This window comes from Cyanistes caeruleus, chromosome 6 (genome assembly GCF_971803275.1).
Source record: "Cyanistes caeruleus chromosome 6, bCyaCae1.hap1.1, whole genome shotgun sequence".
NCBI lineage: Eukaryota > Metazoa > Chordata > Aves > Passeriformes > Paridae > Cyanistes > Cyanistes caeruleus.
Genome location: NC_141706.1, coordinates 19,059,179 through 19,072,613, shown reverse-complemented (window position 1 = coordinate 19,072,613; position 13,435 = coordinate 19,059,179). Strand labels below are relative to the sequence as shown.

At 39.1% G+C, this 13,435-nt stretch overlaps 1 protein-coding gene across 1 annotated transcript in view; it reads right to left on the bottom strand.

Annotated features, from left to right (window-relative positions):
- Positions 1-13,435, bottom strand: part of LOC111930828 (uncharacterized) — a 51,202-nt gene that overhangs the window by 1,079 nt on the left and 36,688 nt on the right. The gene's annotated exons all lie outside the window — the stretch shown is intronic.

Here is a 13,435-nt window from a genome sequence, read left to right as displayed (position 1 = left end):
GAAAAATTTGACCAACCCACTCATGTTAGTGCCTATTTGAACATGCAGCCTTTATTCTCCACTGAGTATACCAATCCTTTGGTTGCTATTCAGGTTCTATTTCTCAAACATGTGGTGTATGAATATGTGAGAGGCTGGAAAATACACCTCACACATCCTCTCTCCATACTCATATACACAAACATCCACACTTGCCCCCTGCAAGAACTTCAGGATGTCATCACTAAGTTGCATTTGGAAACAGCTCCTGGAGTTAGTGTTCAGGGCCATGAAATACTAAATACTTGGTTATGAGGGTGCTCAATTTTATACCTTTCAGTTCAGACCACACAATCCATAATCTTCATTCCAAGACCGAGCAAAGTAGTAATTTACTAAAGGAACAAGGCAGTATTTTCTGCTTTCCTTAATGTACTGGCTCTTTGTCTTTGACTATTGCAGTCAAAGTCACTGCTTGGAGTTCTGGAAAACTAGCCTGGGTACCCTTCTTATACCAGGCTACCTGTCCTAGGGTGACTTTATGATCCTTGCATCCCCAGTCACCTTGTTTATGTTACATATTAAGTTCTGTACATTGAAGACTGGCTCTGAGAGCAGAGTGGGGGAAAATGAAGCGCACTGTTTGTGTTGAGGAAAAACATCACTGTCCCACATCCTGCTCCTGGACTGTGGTGTCTGCAGCATGGACAGACAGCGGGACAGAGCTTCTCTTTGGCTTTTAGTTAGTTTTAGCTAGCTGAGGCAGAGGAGTTCCCTGGACTTTTTTTCCCCCCATTTTTCTTGCATCTGTTCAAACCTGCTCTGGACTGAAAAAACGCAGCCAAACCCCAAGAGCTCACACCTGTGGCCCACCGGGGCCTGGTCCTTGGCACTTTCTAGCACCGGAGGGACTGATAAGGACTGAGTGAGCCGAGCTACACCACATGAAGAGGACTTTTTTCCTGGGTTTGCCATTTCATCGAACAGTGAGAGGTTTTATTGTTTAATATTATTCAATTTTGGTTAAATAAACAGGTTTTTTCCACTTCTCTCCAAGGAAATCTCTTTTCCTGAACCATCTGTGGTGAGGGGCTGCTTGAATTTGCTTTTCTGGGGGAATCCCATTTGGAGGGTCTCTTCAAAATTTGCCCTGAACCAGGACACTACTTCATATTGGCTGTCCTGAAAAAGAACAAACCACGTCGTATTTATCACTAGAAAATGTGATACAATTCCTTGTATATGTGCTGGAAGGGACTTTAAAGATCATCCAGTTCAAACCCCATGCCATGGGCAGGGATATCTTTTACTAGACCAGGTTTCTCAGTGTCCCATTCAGTCTGGCCCTGAACACTGCCAGGGGTAGGGCATCCACAACTTCTCTGGGAAAATTGTTACAGTGTCTCCCTACCTTCATGGAAAATAATTTCTTTCTAATATCTGATCCAAACCTTTGCTCTTTCAGCTTAAAACCATCCCACCTTATCCTATGACTACATGACCCTCTCAAAAGTCCCTCTGTTCTGTATTTTTTTGGCAGACCCCCTTTAGGTGCTGGAAGTCTGCTGTAAGGTCATCCTGGAGCCCTCCTCTTATCCAGGCTGAACAGGGCTCTCAGCCTGTCCCCATACAGAAGGTGCTCCAGCTCTTAATTGAAAATGCTATTTAAGAGCACCAGTCGCAAGACAAAGCCCTGGGGGACACCACTTGTCACTGGCCTCCACCTAAACACCATTGAGCGATTGAGCCATTGACCTCAACACCCTGTCAGCATCCATCTAGCCAATTCCTTATCCAATAAACATTTTATCTTGAAGATCCATGTCTCTCTAGTTTGGAGATAAGGATGTTGTGTGTGGCTGTGTCAAAGGCCTTTCAGAAGTCTAGGTAGGTGACCTCAGTCAGTCTTCCCTTGTCATCTGTTGTCATCACCCCATCATAGGTGGCTGCCAGACTGGTCAGGGAGGATTTCCCCTTAGTGAAGCTGTGTCAATGCATCTTTGTGTGACCATGCTATAAACTGGGTTGGTCCTCAGTGAAAGAGGCAAACAAAGCAAATGCCCCCCATTGTCTCAGTCCAGCTGTTTTAAGCAAGATCTCTTTAGTGATCTACTCTCCTAAGCAGGTGTAGTGGCACCACTGACAAGGTGGTGGCTGATAACTAAGGATGAGGGAGGGGGAATATAAATGTGGGGATGGTTTTTGGGGTTTTTGGTTTTTTGGTGGTTTTGTTGGGTTTTTTCCCTTTTTTTTCTTTTTCTTTTTTCTTTCTCTGAGACTTCTTTCTGTCAGCTCTGAAACAAATGTGGTACAGAACTACTTAGTGCTACATAGGCAGTGTGATCTCCATGTTAGCATAGCAGACTAGCTCCAGATGCTTTTGTTGATGAGAATGGTGTGCGAGAAGCAGGAAGACTGATTTCTCTGTGCTCTGCTTAATGCTTTCACATGGGCCACAAAGTGGTTGCACAGCAGTGCCATTCTTATCTGAGCTAAAAAGAGTTGGCTTCCCATTAAGCATCACAGAGCATTATGCCCCTAAAACTTTTGTACAGTTAAAAAGGCAGCAGCTATTCTGATTTTAAAATGAGGAAAATACTTGTGAGAAGCTGACTAATTCTTCAGTGTAAAATGCTTAGCTAACACTGTTTGCCTTCTGATGTGCTGTAGTATATCTGCCTCATTTTCTAATTTTCTAGGCCCTTTGATGCTACCCAGTGTAATAATTCATAACCATTTGTTCCTGTTCAGTGTTTGGTGGTTTCAGTCCAAGTCAGGACAGGACAGGTCTTTGACTCAATCAGGATGAATTTTCCCATAAGGTGGTAGGATCCTCAATAACTTTTTTCTGGTGATGGTGAACATCTGACGGTTTGTGCAGAATCATGAGCATCTCAGAAGAGTCTTCTGCATTGTATCTTTCAGGGGAGAAACAAGCATTTGAAAACATGAGTGGATGAACAACAAGTGAGAGTAGATTGAAAGAGTTTGCCCTGCCACTGTCCACATGCTATACATTCTGTGGCTTAAACATGATTTCAAGCTGCTGTACATTTTTGAATTGCTATGAAAAAACTTCTTACACAAGTATGCTAAGAATATGATTCTCAAAAAGTCCCTGGACAACAACATCTCTGTTTCAATATATGGTAAAAGTGTGATCAATTGGTAAAACTCTGATCTGAGACAAAGAAAATCCATGGGAGATAAGAATTTGTAAAAATTATTCTGAGTGAAAAGTGGGCAAAAGATTTAAAAAAAAGGCAAGTATGGTCTTCCAATACATGAAGGCAGCCTACGGGAAAGATGGAGAGGGACTTTTTATAAGAGTGTGTAGTGACAGGAAAAGGGGGGACTGGTTTCAAACTGAAAGAGAGTAGGTTTAGATTAGGTATTCAGAATAAATCCTTTGCTGTGAGGGTGGTGAGACATTGGAAAAGATTGCCCAGAGAAGTTTTGGACTGCTCATCCCTGGAGGTGTTCAAAGCCAAGCTGGATGGGGCTCTGAACATTCTGATCTAGTGAAAAGTGTCCCTGCCCATGAGAGTGGGGGTTAGAACTACAGTTTTCAAGATCCCTTCCAACCTAAACCATGCTATGATTCTGGGTGTTAATTTTCATCCTGAGCTGGCAGTCGCTCATATTTGTTAAAAAATCTCAAAACTTTAAATACATTGCCTAGTTTTTTTCAAGACACTGCTGGCTGCATTTGTCTTCTAGAAGGCTCAGTCCCCTCATGCACCTGAATTTTCTTTGCAAAGGGAATTGGTGCTCAAGGAGGGAGGAATCTCTGGTTGGTCCAGGAGGATAAACAGGTCTGGACAGCTGGGGAGAGACACAGGATTGTGCCCCTTAATCCCATCAAGCAGGAACTGCTGTTGATCCAGTCACACTGACTGCTATGGACACCAACTTAGAACTGGAAATTTGATATCATATTACTGTTTATTTGTGTAAAGCACATAGGCGAGCTGTCAGTGTTTTTAGGATAGTGGAAATTATAGTCCAGCACTGGTTGCAAGAAGTGGTGTAGAAAAAAAGAAAAGAACAGGGAGTGGCAAATAACTGAGTTTTCACAGCTCAAGGAATTGCTGCTCATTGCTCATGTGTATGCTTGTTACTGTAATTTCGAGGTAAGAGGTATTCCATATTAGAATATCTTGATTCAAACTAGCAACTTGATTAAAATAATCTTCTTTACAGTAGCAGTGAATCAAAAGTGTGCTGTGATACATTAATGCAACTCAACTTGTAAGTGAAATTGCTGAATTGTGCTAACTGTAACTAACTGTGCTAACTTTGTGGTTGTCTGTCCATATACTAATTTGCCACATTTTTGGGCACTTACTCTTTCCATAATTTTTCCTCTCATCAGATTTGGGGAATAAACACTTCCTGTGAAGAAACATTTAAGAAACACTTTAAGAAAGGAGTCTCTAGGTTTGATTTCAGGCAGTTGTGCCATGTTCATCGGCACTGGACATCCCAGTGTAGAAGAGCTGGCCTGTAGTGTAGTATAGTAACAACACAACTCCAACATGATTATTGCAGTTAAAGTGTGATGAAAGCACCTGTGAAAATGTACCCAACCCATCAAGGAGCACCCAGAACTGAAGTGAACAGTTGCACTGGCAATAGAGACTGGTGATCAAAAATCATCTGGCAGCCTAAGTATAGACAAAGCTGAGGATCTGAGAAGCATCCCAAGTTCATGTGGGAGTCTTAGTTTTCTCTTTCTGCTCTCCTGTCACCTTCACCATTATTGCCTGCTGAGGAAGTAAAATTTTTCCTCTGGGTTTGTTGTGACAACATCTCTGAGAGTTTACAAAATGATTTTTGGTGTGAATCTTCTCACCTTGCTTGACAATTTTCTTGCCTCTTTATAGTGTTCTGTGGGGTAATGTAAACTATATTTGAGTGGTTCTCACTTTTGAGAAAATGTGCCTCAAGGGGTATGTAAAGGCAGGAGATTAAAAAAACAAGTGAATGAAAAGCAGCCTGACCAGGAGCTGTGGGAGAGAGGGGAGAGGCTGCATTACTTTCTTAAATTCTTTGGCTATAAATGTGGCCTGGGAGCCCCTGAAAACAGTCAACTGCATAATTAATGGCAGCATGTGACAGAAAACAAATTTTTTTTCTGCAAACCAAATTAATGTAATCATTCCATCTAATTTTATTACGTTACATTGGCAGAAAGACGTAATGATCTGCATTACAGGGAATTGTGGGACAACACAAGTTCTCTCAGTACTTATTAGGAATGGGGGCAATGCCATGCATTTGAGTTGTTCATGTTAAACTTACAACACGACTCTCCCTGCACCACAGTTCTTCTTCACTGAGAGAATTTTTTCCCATTTCTTGTTATGCCAGAGCCATGAACATTGTTTGAGGTTGCTCTATTATGGAGGCAAACTACACAGAGTAAAGGAGGTGGGTACCCAAGCCCACGTCCTGACTCCATGCTATCAAATTGCTGCAAATTACTTTGAATGGTGGTTTTCCTTCATAGTAAAAAAATGGGGCTGAGGAGGAATTTTTATCTCCTTATTTCAGCCAAGAGAGATGTGGAAGGTGTTTGAGAGGTGAGGGTTTTAGAAAGGAGTTACTTTATGAAGAGGCACTGATGGTTCTCCAAGAAGGAGCTAGTGAATACAGATTATAAATCTATTTGAGTAAAAGTGAATTATGAGCATAAATTAAGAAAAAAAATATTATTCTGAATATTGGGATTTATTATTCTCAGTATATTGATAAACAAAGTTTGAAAATCTGCATGTTTTGGGATGGTTTTAATAAAATTATGAAATCTAAATTCTGGAATTAACTATCACACACACACGTATATATATATATATATATATATATATATACATACACATATCCCATAATCATATTACATAATATATCATATAATATATCCCCTTATATTCTGACTAGCTCAAGAGCAGGATGACATGTACAGTAGTATAGAACTCAACATGAATGAAGCAGATGAAAGGTAAATAAGGATAAAATAAGCCCCTTGAATGAAATGAGAATCCATGGCCATAAAATAAATGGATAATCTGCAATGTATCTAAAATCAACACTGTCTGTGAAGCTCTGTTCACTAGCGTATCTTTGAAGAAATTTAAAGAAATATCTAAAATTTAATTTATTCTGAACTGCAGAATGCTGTATTTGGCTACACAAACAATTCTGCAGTAAGACATGAGTAACTTTTTTTCTAAATGTTATATAAGTTCCTGACTGCTTCCTAAGGGCTGGGACTCTGAACATCCTTCTTACATGTATTTGCAAGCAACATAGATGTAAGATGTAACAATTAAATTGTTAGTAATACTTCTGCAGTTTTTTCAAATTTTTATTCATGTATCTAGTGTATTAAAAAGGACCTCAGCCATTGCTTTATGCTATTTGAAGCCTCTGTGCCCTTTTGTGTTAACTTTCTGTACTTCAGCCCATTTAAAGTCATCATTCTTTAAGAGGAGAGGATCTCTGGAGGAATGTAATGCATTCTGGGACCTGGCCTTGCCTGTGAAAATCCCAGCAAAACTCATTTTTGGGGAGCTGGCAGCTGTTTCCGTAGTGTTCTTTGCACCTGTCAAGCTCATTGATACAGCTGTGCCAGTTTTAGTGCTGTCTAGTGCAGGAGATGCACCTAATGGAGAGGAGGCAGGTGATTCAAATGTGGTGGTGCACTGTTCCACTTGAAAAGACATTTCCTCACTGTAGTTCACACCATCCAAAAAATCTCACTGCAAAACAGTTTCTGTCTTGCCTGCATACACAGGTTTCTTGAAAGACATTTACAGAGCTATAGAGACACTACAGTTTTGTGTTACTGTCTTTCAATGTAACTTGGTGGCTCTCAGGATACACATTAAGTTTTAAATACTGAAATTCACCTTCAGTATTAGGACATGTAGGATATAGGTTTATTCTGAAAGAACTCAAGGATGTAAAAGTTTGGGTTTTTTCTGTGTATGAAAATATGTGGGAGTGGTCATCTGCACTTTTTTTAGAAAGAAACATATTTCTCCATACTCTTTTTGCTTTTAAACAGTTGTTTTCATGAACAAGGGCCCAGGCTTTGCTATTTTATCTTTCAGATAAGGCAACAAACTAATTTTGTTTAAGAAATACAGCTAAAGATACTCAAGTAAATGGGTACAAATTAAATACCTCTTGGGAAACAAAATGCATAGTTAAAAATAAATTAATTGTGGAAAGTTCTCCAAAAGGATCTTTTTAAGTTTATGGCAAAGAATTAGTCTGTATCCTAAAAAAGAATAAAGTCAGCAACTGCATGCACTTTTCACGACTCTCATGTAAAACCTGGCAAACAGATTATTTGTTGGCTTACTAGATTAGACATGAGGGCTTCTGTAAATTAAAAACAAAAGCAGCTTTGGAATGCATTTCACTGTCTCAGTTGGAGAACAAAGATCTGTTTCCCTCCACCCCTTCTTTTCCTTAGGATAATTAAAAATAAAAAAGTGTGCAGAGCCATATAAATAAAACAAGGGCTGTGATAAAAAAAAAAAAGAAAATATTCCTTCAAAGAGATGTCAGCAATCACAGTTTTCATTTGTCTGTGCCAAGAAATGTGCTTATATGTAGGTCTGAATGTAGTTTATTCTTGACTATTTATGGAAGTTATGCTCTTAGAGACCTTAATGTGTAATAAAAAAGGAAAATCCTTAATTAAAATCTGTTTTAAATGATGCTTAACTTAAAAGCTTTCAAATACTTCTCTAAGCAAGTAGAATGTTCTACTGTCATAGTTTTCCAGAATTTCTCACCGGTAGAAATACATTATAGGTTATACTCTTAATTATATTGAATTCCATTTTAATTTACTTCTGCGTAGTGTGAATGCATTCTTCATGGGCAAAATATGTTACTTTGAAATTCTGAAAAACTCTTTTTGCTATGCAACTTCTCCTGAAATTTGTAACCTAAAAGAGATCAGAGTCTGTAGTAAGGAACATAGAAAATACTTAAAATACAGCTAACTGTTAAAAATCAGTCAAGAAAGAGTAAAAGCACACAGTCCAGATTGTGAGTGCCTGAGGACAGCTCAGAGCTGTATATTGGAATATTATGCAATTACTTTTTTATTAAGTGAGAAATTTAGAAATTGCCATAACTGACAAAATACAGATTCTGACCAGGAGCTACAAGAATAACTTGTAAGAGATGCTTGCCTGACGTACACATTTCTGCCTGTACAGAACTCTTTTCTCGATGCTTATTCTTTCCGTTTGATTTTATTTCTCTTCTCATATTTAATTTTGGGCTGAGTCTTGTCAGGCTAGGATGGTGGGACCATGACAAATCAAAGGAAATATGGGGTTCCCAATAACAAAAGCGGCTCAGAACTACCTTACTTTTCCAAAAATAGCAGAATTTCCTCTGCTGCCCCATTCTGCAGGGCTACATTCGGCTTGAGAAGAGGATGTGGAGGGAAGAAGAATAACAGTGACACTGTTCTCCTGGAAGCCACGTGTTCTAGGTACATCCCAGCCCGTGTACCCATCTTATAACCTTGCTAGTCTTTGACAGGATGCTTCTGAGGGACATCAGTGGCATTGCTTTTGTTGCCTGGTCATTTACAGAACTTAAGAGTTCTCAAGATAATCCAAAACAGTTTGAAATTTGTTTACTGCTTCTGGAGAAGTGGAACACCAGATGGGGAAAATCAAGTCCTTTAAAGTCCTGTGGAAATGTAATGGACAAAAAATTAACAACTTGTTGGCACCTATGTATGTTTCATGTGTGGCACCATTTTTTCCTCACACTTTTTCAGGACTTTGTAGGAGGAGAGGAAAAGAATCAGGACTTCAGGATGTTGTATGAGGAATGCAGAATCGGTTTTTGAATCAGTAGTTGGGAAATGTCTTAGGCAGTTCTGGTTAATAGAATTATCTGGCCAGTTATCAGGCATGTTCCATTCAAGACAGTAATTCTCAAGGATATTCTTGATTTTGATTGAATGTTTTTTTATCTGTGAACACTACAGTCTTTATATCAAAACTAATACTCATTTTCACTTCTGGGCCAACTGACAAATCCAAATCCAAATATTACTAATTGTCTGCTCATAAGCCTTTCTAGCAATTAATTCAGTTATAAATGATTCAGACCTTTCTGTAACCCAAAAAAAGATTCATGTCTGCTTTATTTCTCACAGAATTATCTCATGCTAGAAAAGGATGTGTAACAAACCATTATTGAGATGGGGGAAATCAGATGGGTTTTTTGACAGTCCTCATTACCTGTTCTGCAGTGTAGCAGACAGATAAAAAGTAACCTTTATTGTAAAGCTGTTTCATGTTTTTATAAAAACACAAAAAATGTGGTTTTGTAATTTCCAGCCTCTGCACAGAACATCGTGTCAACAACATTGAAACTCAAAGAAAGCATAAAGAAAGGTGACCTAGGAAAGATTTTAACCCCGACCACTGATACAATAATGAACTAAATCTTCAGTAAAAATTATTTATTTAGTGTAAGAAAACACTCCTGTGTGTTTGTGTGTTGCTATTAGTCTTCCAGGTAAATATTTTCTCATCTAAATCTCTGAATTTTGTGGCTGCAAGTAATGATGTGTGCATTTCTTCACTGCATTTCTATATGGTGACAAACTCATGTGAAACATGGCCCCTAATGTAACTCTGTCTCTGTGGATCCCGTGGCATTCTTTGCAAACGTGGAGGCATGTCATCCCTGTATTCCAGACATATTTACATTTGCTCCTCTAAACTGCCTTGTAGTCACTGCTAGCACAGCATTCCTTCTCATTTTCCAGTTTGAAACTGTTCTCTGCTGAGCTAGATAGCTGCATTCCAACTTTGTGACATCTACATTCTGGGGATGATTTAGCCCTGGTCCATCCAAAGACCACCCCTTCCTTTTTGGACAAAGAATATTTGGCATCAATTTGGCTTATACTTCTGAATTCCTCTAGTTTCTGTAGCATTGCATGGCTCTTTGTTCCTACTCCTATTTATTATGAATGAAATTCAGAGCCCCTTAATGCTGGGATCACAACAAATACACATCTGTCTACTTTTAAATTTTTTAATGATTGTCAGAAATTGCAGGGGGGGCTGGGCATACCATGAACTTCTCAGAATCACAATTAGATTGGATGAAGGTAAAAAGAAGTAACATCTGTAGTCTTGGAAAAAGAACAGCAAGCCCACATGTGAACTAGTAGAATTCACACAGGCCTCTGTACTCTCCTCTAATGCAAAAAGGCGCAGAACAATAATGAAAGCAAAGATTCCTGTTTACTTTAGCCATTCCTCTCACTGTAATTTTGATAAAGATGCAACAGGGTCTTTTCTAGCACCTCTCAGAAAGTTCAGGGAGAGGAGAGGATTTTGCATAGTGCTTTATTTCATTGTGGTTTATCTCTCCTGTGCAATAACCTGGAGACTAAAAGGGCGTTGCAAAAGCAGAGTTGACTACACAAGGCCATTGCAGCTCTGTTGCAATCACTAGAGTTTTACCCGACCAGGGTGGAAACCAAACCAAGACAACTTGCAGTAAATAAAAAGTTAAATTCTTGTCATTTGCTTCTGATATGTACTATTTTCAGGGATATTTACAGCTTATTACAACTTATTCAATTTATCTCTGGCTCAGAAGTTATGCTGTTACTCACCTTAAGTCAAACCTTACTTGATTTACTAAAATTTGAAACAACATGCAGGTTTGAGAGGAAATGAGAGTTCATGCACATGTCTGCACGGGCATTTAAAAGACAAAAAAAAAAATAAATGGAGCCTTTTTTGCAAACAATAAATTTCTTTGTTTATCCTGGGTTGTGAATTCCCCTTGGATGATTTGGGAAGAAAATGTTACTGCATTGTAGAAATCTCAGTAGCTTAAGTAGACTGCTGGCTTCTCTTTGGAAATGCTAACATAGTAGAACAGACTATGGGTTTGTGTTTTGCCAAGGGCCTTATTTCATGCCAGAACAGTATTGCTTTTTCCAAGATAAAAGTCTTTAAAAACTTTTCAGTGCAAAACGCTTCTTTTCAGGCATGCATAACTGTCCAGTGTGGTACATGTTTGTCCAGAAATTATGAAAGAGACAGATGATTGATTCAGACCCAAAGACAGAGCTTAGTGTCAGGCTGGAGAAAATATTTATGTCTCTATTGTAATTCTCTGGCTCATGAGTGTTTGAAAAGTAAGTGTTGGCATAACCATAGCTACCATACAACAACAGCAAACAAATCATTGCCTGTTTAACTCCCAGCTGTTCCTATGTTGTCTGTCCTTTTAACAGATAAAGTTAAGGTGTTTCCAGACTTACGATTGATTCTCAGTAGCAGCCTTTGCTCACTTGAAGCAGAAGAGTGAACATCTGGACAAGTTTTTAATACCTTTTTTTTTCAACAAAGTGCAAGCATTTCCTCCGACTCATATATGAGCTGTGGGAGGATTTCACACCTCTCATTTAAACATTTTTTTAAATGGGCAGGTCTGCAAATCTTCATTGTCTTAATTGCCTGGATGGTAAAGAGTGATTAGTAAGATGTTTAAATTTAAAATGGCCCATTTTAGGTACACTCTTTTGCTCTTTTTAGTTTTCCCCCCACCCTGTCTTTCCTTATTCACAATCATAGAATCATAGAATTGTTCGGGTTGAAAGAGACCTTAAATGTCAATTCCTTCCAACCCCTTGCTATGGGCAGGGACACCTTCCACTAGACCAGGCTGCTCAGAGCCCATCCAACCTTGCCCAAATCTTTGGAACTGGTTATTAACAGGGCTTTGGAGCAGATAAAACTGAGTTAATTATTGCATCTTTAATAGATGATAGTTCTATTTATCTATAACATATAAACAACCTCACCTGATCATGTTATGGTGTAAAATAAAAGCAGCTATAGTTGTAGATCAACACAACTGACATGAGCTTTGTTCTTGCATACATCCAGTGTGATAATTTTTATTTGCTTCATGTATTTAATTGTCTGTTTATCTAAAAGGTTTCTCGGGTACATCCTCTATCAGGATTTTTCCTGCTGTGGCAGTCTATAAGTCAGTGGTGGGTTTATTGATCTAAATTGTGGCTCAGATAGATATCTCTGTTACATAAAAATCAGCATATCTCTATCAAGATTATTCATGTGGCTGCACCTTCTGGTGTTTGACATTTCCTACGTATTTCTGCTATATAAAAACATCTATGTAAATAAAGTATATAGTCTGATATCACAGAACATGGAATGAAGGTACTGCTTGTGTCTCAGATTCTTTGTCCAGCTGCCATGCATGTGTGTGCACGACTGGAATCTCCCACAAAGTTAATTATTTTTAGTGATGGCTAAAACTCAAAAGTTACAGAGCTCTGTTTGGACGGCCATGACAGGGTTAGGGACCTTGTAGGACATTATCATAAGAATGATGGCACTGGTTAAAGCCAAGGGTTTATCTATCTATCTATCTATCTATCTATCTATCTATCTGTCATCTATCTGTCATCTATCTATCTGTCTGTCTGTCTGTCTGTCTAATCTATCTTCACTCAACTGTGCTAACCTAGTTTTTCTAGCTTTTTTTGGTAGCTTCTTGAAGTAGGAATTCTCGTATTAGGAAACAGTGAACAAATTATTTCTCTCTCCTTTTTTCATGCCACTCATGGTGATGAACCTCATACTATATTGTAAGCACTACATCTTTCAAGCTCAAGAGTCCTAATATAGTCACTTTATATATGGAAGGAAATATTTTTAGTTCAAAAATAAATACTTCCTTTTGAGACTGGGAGGCAAATGGCTCATTGTAATGAGGAATAAGTAAATGAATTAATAATGGTGGAGTAATAGTATTTGTAACATTGTCGCTTGTCTTTTCACGTAATTGCAGAACAACTTCAGTTGGAAGGGACGCATGGAGCCATCCAAACCAACCTCCTGCTCAAGGCTGGACTGACTTCAAAGATATATCAGGCTATCTCCATCCAGTTTGTCAAAATTTCCTGGGATAAAGATTCCACAGGAACGCTGGGTGACTATTCCAGTGTTTAATAGCAGGACAGAGTGCTCCAGCTGTAGCCTTTTGAGTACTGAATGCCATCCCTTTCCCTGCTGCCTACATCCCTGCTAATGCAGACCAGGAGGGGCTTGAATTCATGTAAAATTGACCCCCAAGCCCATTTCTGCAGAGCTGACTTCTAAGTCAGACTTTTTCCAGGGTGTGTTTTTGCATGGGGGTCTTTCAGCTTCAGGGGGCTCAAGTTGGCCCATGCCTTGAGGTTTCTGATGTGTCCCTGAATGGCAGGGACAGTGTCCCTTGGCTTCCAGCTGGTCCCCACAGTGTGGTGTCACCTTTGAGGCTGTTGAGAGCTCTGTGTGTGTGTGTGTGTCAGTTACTGATGAGCACACTAAACATCACAGCCCAGGCAGTAGCCCCTGAGGAGTGTCCCTTG